Source organism: Taudactylus pleione, unplaced genomic scaffold (assembly GCF_031769625.1).
Source record: "Taudactylus pleione unplaced genomic scaffold, aTauple2 ptg000632l, whole genome shotgun sequence".
Taxonomy (NCBI): domain Eukaryota; kingdom Metazoa; phylum Chordata; class Amphibia; order Anura; family Myobatrachidae; genus Taudactylus; species Taudactylus pleione.
In genome coordinates, this window is record NW_028285034.1 from 1,034,751 (window position 1) to 1,046,808 (window position 12,058).

The following is a 12,058-nucleotide window of genomic DNA, read 5'->3' on the forward strand; positions in this document are numbered from 1 at the left end:
GCCAGCAGCCTCCGGTCTGTCCCCAGGACCGGAGGCTAAAGGACTGCATTTAAGGCATTCCGCGCGCCGCCGCTAGCCAGCGACGCGCGGCTTACCTGCATCCCCGGCGACTCCGGCAGCAGTCCTGGGAGGTAGACAGAGTCCGGCTAGTACGGACTCTGTCCTCCCGCTGCGATCCCCAGATCAGTACTGGCGTCGCGGCGCCAGTCGGGGATCAGAGCGGCAGCGTGGGCGTCTGTACAGACAGCCCTTCGCTGCCGTCTGTAGTAAAAATAGATTAAAAATAAATAAAATTTAACTTAAAATAAAAAGCTTCTGGGGGCTGCTCCTGCAGCCCCCCTGCGCGGTGACCGACTCCGGCCGGGCACCAGCTTACACTGAGGTGCCTGTGGCTCGGGGGCGGGGTATAGAGGAGGACCCAAGTGCATCCTGGGAGCTAAAAGCTTAACTGTGTGGTGCCCATGGATCCTGTTCCAGCTATAACCCCAAGGTCAACCCTGTGGACCCCCTATGGACCCTGAAGTAGAAATAGCAGAGACCACTGTCAGTATGATCCCACCGGCAGCCTCAGGAGATACAGCCAGGTCACATTACAGTGTAACGGAGAGTATATAGCAGAGACCACTGTCAGTATAATCCCACCGGCAGCCTCAGGAGATACAGCCAGGTCACATTACAGTGTAACGGAGTGTATATAGCAGAGACCACTGTCATTATAATCCCACCGGCAGCCTCAGGAGATACAGCCAGGTCACATTACAGTGTAACGGAGTGTATATAGCAGAGACCACTGTCATTATAATCCCACCAGCAGCCTCAGGAGATACAGCCAGGTCACATTACAGTGTAACGGAGTGTATATAGCAGAGACCACTGTCAGTATAATCCCACCGGCAGCCTCAGGAGATACAGCAGCCAGGTCACATTACAGTGTAACGGAGTGTATATAGCAGAGACCACTGTCATTATAATCCCACCGGCAGCCTCAGGAGATACAGCAGCCAGGTCACATTACAGTGTAACGGAGTGTATATAGCAGAGACCACTGTCATTATAATCCCACCGGCAGCCTCAGGAGATACAGCAGCCAGGTCACATTACAGTGTAACGGAGTGTATATAGCAGAGACCACTGTCAGTATGATCCCACCGGCAGCCTCAGGAGAAACAGCAGCCAGGTCACATTACAGTGTAACGGAGTGTATATAGCAGAGACCACTGTCATTATAATCACACCGGCAGCCTCAGGAGATACAGCCAGGTCACATTACAGTGTAACGGAGAGTATATAGCAGAGACCACTGTCATTATAATCCCACCGGCAGCCTCAGGAGATACAGCCAGGTCACATTACAGTGTAACGGAGTGTATATAGCAGAGACCACTGTCATTATAATCCCACCGGCAGCCTCAGGAGATACAGCCAGGTCACATTACAGTGTAACGGAGTGTATATAGCAGAGACCACTGTCAGTATAATCCCACCGGCAGCCTCAGGAGATACAGCCAGGTCACATTACAGAGTAACGGAGAGTATATAGCAGAGACAACTGTCAGTATAATCCCACCGGCAGCCTCAGGAGATACAGCCAGGTCACATTACAGTGTAACGGAGGGTATATAGCAGAGACCACTGTCATTATAATCCCACCGGCAGCCTCAGGAGATACAGCCAGGTCACATTACAGTGTAACGGAGAGTATATAGCAGAGACCACTGTCAGTACGATCCCACCGGCAGCCTCAGGAGATACAGCCAGGACACATTACAGTGTAACGGAGTGTATATAGCAGAGACCACTGTCATTATAATCCCACCGGCAGCCTCAGGAGATACAGCCAGGTCACATTACAGTGTAACGGAGTGTATATAGCAGAGACCACTGTCATTATAATCCCACCGGCAGCCTCAGGAGATACAGCAGCCAGGTCACATTACAGTGTAACGGAGTGTATATAGCAGAGACCACTGTCATTATAATCCCACCGGCAGCCTCAGGAGATACAGCCAGGTCACATTACTGTGTAACGGAGTGTATATAGCAGAGACCACTGTCATTATGATCCCACCGGCAGCCTCAGGAGATACAGCCAGGTCACATTACAGTGGAGTGTATATAGCAGAGACCACTGTCATTATAATCCCACCGGCAGCCTCAGGAGATACAGCCAGGTCACATTACAGTGTAACGGAGTGTATATAGCAGAGACCACTGTGATTATAATCCCACCGGCAGCCTCAGGAGATACAGCAGCCAGGTCACATTACAGTGTAACGGAGTGTATATAGCAGAGACCACTTTCATTATGATCCCACCGGCAGCCTCAGGAGATACAGCCAGGTCACATTACAGTGTAACGGAGTGTATATAGCAAAGACTACTGTCATTATAATCCCACCGGCAGCCTCAGGAGATACAGCAGCCAGGTCACATTACAGTGTAATGGAGTGTATATAGCAGAGACCACTGTCAGTATGATCCCACCGGCAGCCTCAGGAGATACAGCCAGGTCACATTACAGTGTAACGGAGTGTATATAGCAGAGACCACTGTCATTATAATCCCACCGGCAGCCTCAGGAGAAACAGCCAGGTCACATTACAGTGTAACGGAGTGTATATAGCAGAGACCACTGTCATTATAATCCCACCGGCAGCCTCAGGAGATACAGCAGCCAGGTCACAATACAGTGTAACGGAGTGTATATAGAAGAGACCACTGTCATTATAATCCCACCGGCAGCCTCAGGAGATACAGCAGCCAGGTCACATTACAGTGTAACGGAGTGTATATAGCAGAGACCACTGTCATTATAATCCCACCGGCAGCCTCAGGAGATACAGCAGCCAGGTCACAATACAGTGTAACGGAGTGTATATAGCAGAGACCACTGTCAGTATAATCCCACCGGCAGCCTCAGGAGATACAGCCAGGTCACATTACAGTGTAACGGAGTGTATATAGCAGAGACCACTGTCAGTATGATCCCACCGGCAGCCTCAGGAGATACAGCAGCCAGGTCACATTACAGTGTAACGGAGTGTATATAGCAGAGACCACTGTCAGTATAATCCCACCGGCAGCCTCAGGAGATACAGCCAGGTCACATTACAGTGTAACGGAGTGTATGTAGCAGAGACCACTGTCATTATAATCCCACCGGCAGCCTCAGGAGATACAGCAGCCAGGACACATTACAGTGTAACGGAGTGTATATAGCAGAGACCACTGTCATTATAATCCCACCGGCAGCCTCAGGAGATACAGCCAGGTCACATTACAGTGTAACGGAGTGTATATAGCAGAGACCACTGTCATTATAATCCCACCGGCAGCCTCAGGAGATACAGCAAGGTCACATTACAGTGTAACGGAGTGTATATAGCAGAGACCACTGTCATTATAATCCCACCGGCAGCATCAGGAGATACAGCCAGGTCACATTACAGTGGAGTGTATATAGCAGAGACCACTGTCATTATAATCCCACCGGCAGCCTCAGGAGATACAGCCAGGTCACATTACAGTGTAACGGAGTGTATATAGCAGAGACCACTGTCAGTATAATCCCACCGGCAGCCTCAGGAGATACAGCCAGGTCACATTACAGTGTAACGGAGTGTATATAGCAGAGACCACTGTCATTATAATCCCACCGGCAGCCTCAGGAGATACAGCCAGGTCACATTACAGTGTAACGGAGTGTATATAGCAGAGACCACTGTCATTATAATCCCACCGGCAGCCTCAGGAGATAAAGCAGCCAGGTCACATTACAGTGTAACGGAGTGTATATAGCAGAGACCACTGTCAGTATAATCCCACCGGCAGCCTCAGGAGATACAGCCAGGTCACATTACAGTGTAACGGAGTGTATATAGCAGAGACCACTGTCATTATAATCCCACCGGCAACCTCAGGAGATACAGCCAGGTCACATTACAGTGTAACGGAGTGTATATAGCAGAGACCACTGTCATTATAATCCCACCGGCAGCCTCAGGAGATACAGCCAGGTCACATTACAGTGTAACGGAGAGTATATAGCAGAGACCACTGTCAGTATAATCCCACCGGCAGCCTCAGGAGATACAGCAGCCAGGTCACATTACAGTGTAACGGAGTGTATATAGCAGAGACCACTGTCATTATAATCACACCGGCAACCTCAGGAGATACAGCCAGGTCACATTACAGTGTAACGGAGGGTATATAGAAGAGACCACTGTCATTATAATCCCACCGGCAGCCTCAGGAGATACAGCCAGGTCACATTACAGTGTAACGGAGTGTATATAGAAGAGACCACTGTCAGTATGATCCCACCGGCAGCCTCAGGAGATACAGCCAGGTCACATTACAGTGTAACGGAGTGTATATAGCAGAGACCACTGTCATTATAATCCCACCGGCAGCCTCAGGAGACACAGCCAGGTCACATTACAGTGTAACGGAGAGTATATAGCAGAGACCACTGTCATTATAATCCCACCGGCAGCCTCAGGAGATACAGCCAGGACACATTACAGTGTAACGGAGTGTATATAGCAGAGACCACTGTCATTATAATCCCACCGGCAGCCTCAGGAGATACAGCCAGGTCACATTACAGTGTAACGGAGTGTATATAGCAGAGACCACTGTCATTATAATCCCACCGGCAGCCTCAGGAGATACAGCAGCCAGGTCACATTACAGTGTAATGGAGTGTATATAGCAGAGACCACTGTCAGTATGATCCCACCGGCAGCCTCAGGAGATACAGTCAGGTCACATTACAGTGTAACGGAGAGTATATAGCAGAGACCACTGTCAGTATGATCCCACCGGCAGCCTCAGGAGATACAGCCAGGTCACATTACAGTGTAACGGAGTGTATATAGCAGAGACCACTGTCATTATAATCCCACCGGCAGCCTCAGGAGATACAGCCAGGTCACATTACAGTGTAACGGAGTGTATATAGCAGAGACCACTGTCAGTATGATCCCACCGGCAGCCTCAGGAGATACAGCAGCCAGGTCACATTACAGTGTAACGGAGTGTATATAGCAGAGACCACTGTCATTATAATCCCACCGGCAGCCTCAGGAGATACAGCAGCCAGGTCACATTACAGTGTAACGGAGTGTATATAGCAGAGACCACTGTCAGTATAATCCCACCAGCAGCCTCAGGAGATACAGCCAGGTCACATTACAGTGTAACGGAGTGTATATAGCAGAGACCACTGTCATTATAATCGTACCGGCAGCCTCAGGAGATACAGCAGCCAGGTCACATTACAGTGTAACGGAGTGTATATAGAAGAGACCACTGTCATTATAATCCCACCGGCAGCCTCAGGAGATACAGCCAGGACACATTACAGTGTAACGGAGTGTATATAGCAGAGACCACTGTCATAATAATCACACCGGCAACCTCAGGAGATACAGCCAGGTCACATTACAGTGTAACGGAGAGTATATAGCAGAGACCACTGTCAGTATAATCCCACCGGCAGCCTCAGGAGATACAGCCAGGTCACATTACAGTGTAACGGAGTGTATATAGCAGAGACCACTGTCAGTATGATCCCACCGGCAGCCTCAGGAGATACAGCCAGGTCACATTACAGTGTAACGGAGTGTATATAGCAGAGACCACTGTCAGTATGATCCCACCGGCAGCCTCAGGAGATACAGCCAGGTCACATTACAGTGTAACGGAGTATATATAGCAGAGACCACTGTCAGTATGATCCCACCGGCAGCCTCCGGAGATACAGCCAGGTCACATTACAGTGTAACGGAGTGTATATAGCAGAGACCACTGTCAGTATGATCCCACCGGTAGCCTCAGGAGATACAGTCAGGTCACATTACAGTGTAACGGAGTGTATATAGCAGAGACCACTGTCAGTATGATCCCACCGGCAGCCTCAGGAGATACAGCCAGGACACATTACAGTGTAACGAAGTGTATATAGCAGAGACCACTGTCATTATAATCCCACCGGCAGCCTCAGGAGATACAGCCAGGTCACATTACAGTGTAACGGAGTGTATATAGCAGAGACCACTGTCATTATAATCCCACCGGCAGCCTCAGGAGATACAGCAGCTAGGTCACATTACAGTGTAACGGAGTGTATATAGCAGAGACCACTGTCAGTATGATCCCACCGGCAGCCTCAGGAGATACAGCAGCCAGGTCACATTACAGTGTAACGGAGTGTATATAGCAGAGACCACTGTCATTATAATCCCACCGGCAGCCTCAGGAGATACAGCAGCTAGGTCACATTACAGTGTAACGGAGTGTATATAGCAGAGACCACTGTCAGTATGATCCCACCGGCAGCCTCAGGAGATACAGCCAGGTCACATTACAGTGTAACGGAGTGTATATAGCAGAGACCACTGTCAGTGTAATACCACCGGCAGCCTCAGGAGATACAGCCAGGTCACATTACAGTGTAACGGAGTGTATATAGCAGAGACCACTGTCAGTATAATCCCACCGGCAGCCTCAGGAGATACAGCAGCCAGGTCACATTACAGTGTAACGGAGTGTATATAGCAGAGACCACTGTCAGTATGATCCCACCGGCAGCCTCAGGAGATACAGCCAGGTCACATTACAGTGTAACGGAGTGTATATAGAAGAGACCACTGTCATTATAATCCCATCGGCAGCCTCAGGAGATACAGCAGCCAGGTCACATTACAGTGTAACGGAGTGTATATAGCAGAGACCACTGTCAGTATAATCCCACCGGCACCCTCAGGAGATACAGCCAGGTCACATTACAGTGTAACGGAGTGTATATAGCAGAGACCACTGTCAGTATGATCCCACCGGCAGCCTCAGGAGATACAGCAGCCAGGTCACATTACAGTGTAACGGAGTGTATATAGCAGAGACCACTGTCATTATAATCACACCGGCAACCTCAGGAGATACAGCCAGGTCACATTACAGTGTAACGGAGTGTATATAGCAGAGACCACTGTCAGTATAATCCCACCGGCAGCCTCAGGAGATACAGCCAGGTCACATTACAGTGTAACGGAGAGTATATAGCAGAGACCACTGTCAGTATGATCCCACCGGCAGCCTCAGGAGATACAGCCAGGTCACATTACAGTGTAACGGAGTGTATATAGCAGAGACCACTGTCATTATAATCCCACCGGCAGCCTCAGGAGATACAGCAGCCAGGTCACATTACAGTGTAACGGAGTGTATATAGCAGAGACCACTGTCATTATAATCCCACCAGCAGCCTCAGGAGATACAGCCAGGTCACATTACAGTGTAACGGAGTGTATATAGCAGAGATCACTGTCATTATGATCCCACCGGCAGCCTCAGGAGATACAGCCAGGTCACATTACAGTGTAACGGAGTGTATATAGCAGAGACCACTGTCAGTATAATCCCACCGGCAGCCTCAGGAGATACAGCCAGGTCACATTACAGTGTAACGGAGTGTATATAGCAGAGACCACTGTCATTATAATCCCACCGGCAGCCTCAGGAGATACAGCCAGGTCACATTACAGTGTAACGGAGTGTATATAGCAGAGACCACTGTCATTATAATCCCACCGGCAGCCTCAGGAGATACAGCAGCCAGGTCACATTACAGTGTAGCGGAGTGTATATAGCAGAGACCACTGTCATTATGATCCCACCGACAGCCTCAGGAGATACAGCCAGGTCACATTACAGTGTAACGGAGTGTATATAGCAGAGACCACTGTCATTATAATCCCACCGGCAGCCTCAGGAGATACAGCAGCCAGGTCACATTACAGTGTAACGGAGTGTATATAGCAGAGACCACTGTCATTATAATCCCACCGGCAGCCTCAGGAGAAACAGCCAGGTCACATTACAGTGTAACGGAGTGTATATAGCAGAGACCACTGTCATTATAATCCCACCGGCAGCCTCAGGAGATACAGCCAGGTCACATTACAGTGTAACGGAGTGTATATAGCAGAGACCACTGTCATTATAATCCCACCAGCAGCCTCAGGAGATACAGCCAGGTCACATTACAGTGTAACGGAGAGTATATAGCAGAGACCACTGTCAGTATGATCCCACCGGCAGCCTCAGGAGATACAGCCAGGACACATTACAGTGTAACGGAGTGTATATAGCAGAGACCACTGTCAGTATAATCCCACCGGCAGCCTCAGGAGATACAGCAGCCAGGTCACATTACAGTGTAACGGAGTGTATATAGCAGAGGCCACTGTCATTATAATCCCACCGGCAGCCTCAGGAGATACAGCAGCCAGGTCACAATACAGTGTAACGGAGTGTATATAGCAGAGACCACTGTCAGTATAATCCCACCGGCAGCCTCAGGAGATACAGCCAGGTCACATTACAGTGTAACGGAGTGTATATAGCAGAGACCACTGTCATTATAATCCCACCGGCAGCCTCAGGAGATACAGCCAGGTCACATTACAGTGTAACGGAGTGTATATAGCAGAGACCACTGTCATTATAATCCCACCGGCAGCCTCAGGAGATACAGCAGCCAGGTCACATTACAGTGTAACGGAGTGTATATAGCAGAGACCACTGTCAGTATGATCCCACCGGCAGCCTAAGGAGATACAGCAGCCAGGTCACATTACAGTGTAACGGAGTGTATATAGCAGAGACCACTGTCATTATAATCCCACCGGCAGCATCAGGAGATACAGCCAGGTCACATTACAGTGGAGTGTATATAGCAGAGACCACTGTCATTATAATCCCACCGGCAGCCTCAGGAGATACAGCCAGGTCACATTACAGTGTAACGGAGTGTATATAGCAGAGACCACTGTCATTATAATCCCACCGGCAGCCTCAGGAGATACAGCCAGGTCACATTACAGTGTAACGGAGTGTATATAGCAGAGACCACTGTCAGTATGATCCCACCAGCAGCCTCAGGAGATACAGCCAGGTCACATTACAGTGTAACGGAGTGTATATAGCAGAGACCACTGTCATTATAATCCCACCGGCAGCCTCAGGAGATACAGCAGCCAGGTCACATTACAGTGTAACGGAGTGTATATAGCAGAGACCACTGTCAGTATGATCCCACCGGCAGCCTCAGGAGATACAGCCAGGACACATTACAGTGTAACGGAGTGTATATAGCAGAGACCACTGTCATTATAATCCCACCGGCAGCCTCAGGAGATACAGCCAGGTCACATTACAGTGTAACGGAGTGTATATAGCAGAGGCCACTGTCATTATAATCCCACCGGCAGCCTCAGGAGATACAGCCAGGTCACATTACAGTGTAACGGAGTGTATATAGCAGAGACCACTGTCATTATAATCCCACCGGCAGCCTCAGGAGATACAGCAGCCAGGTCACATTACAGTGTAACGGAGTGTATATAGCAGAGACCACTGTCATTATGATCCCACCGGCAGCCTCAGGAGATACAGCCAGGTCACATTACAGTGTAACGGAGTGTATATAGCAGAGACCACTGTCATTATAATCCCACCGGCAGCCTCAGGAGATACAGCCAGGTCACATTACAGTGTATATAGCAGAGACCACTGTCATTATAATCCCACCGGCAGCCTCAGGAGATACAGCCAGGTCACATTACAGTGTAACGGAGTGTATATAGAAGAGACCACTGTCAGTATGATCCCACCGGCAGCCTCAGGAGAAACAGCCAGGTCAGATTACAGTGTAACGGAGTGTATATAGCAGAGACCACTGTCAGTATAATCCCACCGGCAGCCTCAGGAGATACAGCCAGGTCAGATTACAGTGTAACGGAGTGTATATAGCAGAGACCACTGTCATTATAATCCCACCGGCAGCCTCAGGAGATACAGCAGCCAGGTCACATTACAGTGTAACGGAGTGTATATAGCAGAGACCACTGTCATTATAATCCCACCGGCAGCCTCAGGAGATACAGCCAGGTCACATTACAGTGTAACGGAGTGTATATAGAAGAGACCACCACTGTCAGCATGATCCCACCGGCAGCCTCAGGAGATACAGCCAGGTCACATTACAGTGTAACGGAGTGTATATAGAAGAGACCACTGTCAGTATGATCCCACCGGCAGCCTCAGGAGATACAGCCAGGTCACATTACAGTGTAACGGAGAGTATATAGCAGAGACCACTGTCATTATAATCCCACCGGCAGCCTCAGGAGATACAGCCAGGTCACATTACAGTGTAACGGAGTGTATATAGCAGAGACCACTGTCAGTATGATCCCACCGGCAGCCTCAGGAGATACAGCCAGGTCACATTACAGTGTAACGGAGTGTATATAGCAGAGACCACTGTCATTATAATCACACCGGTAGCCTCAGGAGATACAGCAGCCAGGTCACATTACAGTGTAACGGAGTGTATATAGCAGAGACCACTGTCATTATAATCCCACCGGCAGCCTCAGGAGATACAGCAGCCAGGTCACATTACAGTGTAACGGAGTGTATATAGCAGAGACCACTGTCATTATAATCCCACCGGCAGCCTCAGGAGATACAGCCAGGTCACATTACAGTGTAACGGAGTGTATATAGCAGAGACCACTGTCATTATAATCCCACCGGCAGCCTCAGGAGATACAGCAGCCAGGTCACATTACAGTGTAACGGAGTGTATATAGCAGAGACCACTGTCATTATAATCCCATCGGCAGCCTCAGGAGATACAGCCAGGACAAAATTACAGTATAACGGAGAGTATATTGCAGAGACCACTGTCATTATAATCCCACCGGCAGCCTCAGGAGATACAGCCAGGTCACATTACAGTGTAACGGAGTGTATATAGCAGAGACCACTGTCAGTATAATCCCACCGGCAGCCTCAGGAGATACAGCCAGGACACATTACAGTGTAACGGAGTGTATATAGCAGAGACCACTGTCATTATAATCCCACCGGCAGCCTCAGGAGATACAGCAGCCAGGTCACATTACAGTGTAACGGAGTGTATATAGCAGAGACCACTGTCATTATAATCCCACCGGCAGCCTCAGGAGATACAGCAGCCAGGTCACATTACAGTGTAACGGAGTGTATATAGCAGAGACCACTGTCATTATAATCCCACCGGCAGCCTCAGGAGATACAGCCAGGTCACATTACAGTGTAACGGAGTGTATATAGCAGAGACCACTGTCATTATAATCCCACCGGCAGCCTCAGGAGATACAGCCAGGTCACATTACAGTATAACGGAGTGTATATAGCAGAGACCACTGTCATTATAATCCCACCGGCAGCCTCAGGAGAAACAGCCAGGTCACATTACAGTGTAACGGAGTGTATATAGCAGAGACCACTGTCAGCATGATCCCACCGGCAGCCTCAGGAGATACAGCCAGGTCACATTACAGTGTAACGGAGTGTATATAGCAGAGACCACTGTCATTATAATCCCATCGGCAGCCTCAGGAGATACAGCCAGGTCACATTACAGTGTAACGGAGTGTATATAGAAGAGACCACTGTCAGTATGATCCCACCGGCAGCCTCAGGAGATACAGCCAGGTCACATTACAGTGTAACGGAGAGTATATAGCAGAGACCACTGTCATTATAATCCCACCGGCAGCCTCAGGAGATACAGCCAGGTCACATTACAGTGTAACGGAGTGTATATAGCAGAGACCACTGTCATTATAATCACACCGGTAGCCTCAGGAGATACAGCAGCCAGGTCACATTACAGTGTAACGGAGTGTATATAGCAGAGACCACTGTCATTATAATCCCACCGGCAGCCTCAGGAGATACAGCAGCCAGGTCACATTACAGTGTAACGGAGTGTATATAGCAGAGACCACTGTCATTATAATCCCACCGGCAGCCTCAGGAGATACAGCCAGGTCACATTACAGTGTAACGGAGAGTATATAGCAGAGACCACTGTCATTATAATCCCACCGGCAGCCTCAGGAGATACAGCAGCCAGGTCACATTACAGTGTAACGGAGTGTATATAGCAGAGACCACTGTCATTATAATCCCACCGGCAGCCTCAGGAGATACAGCC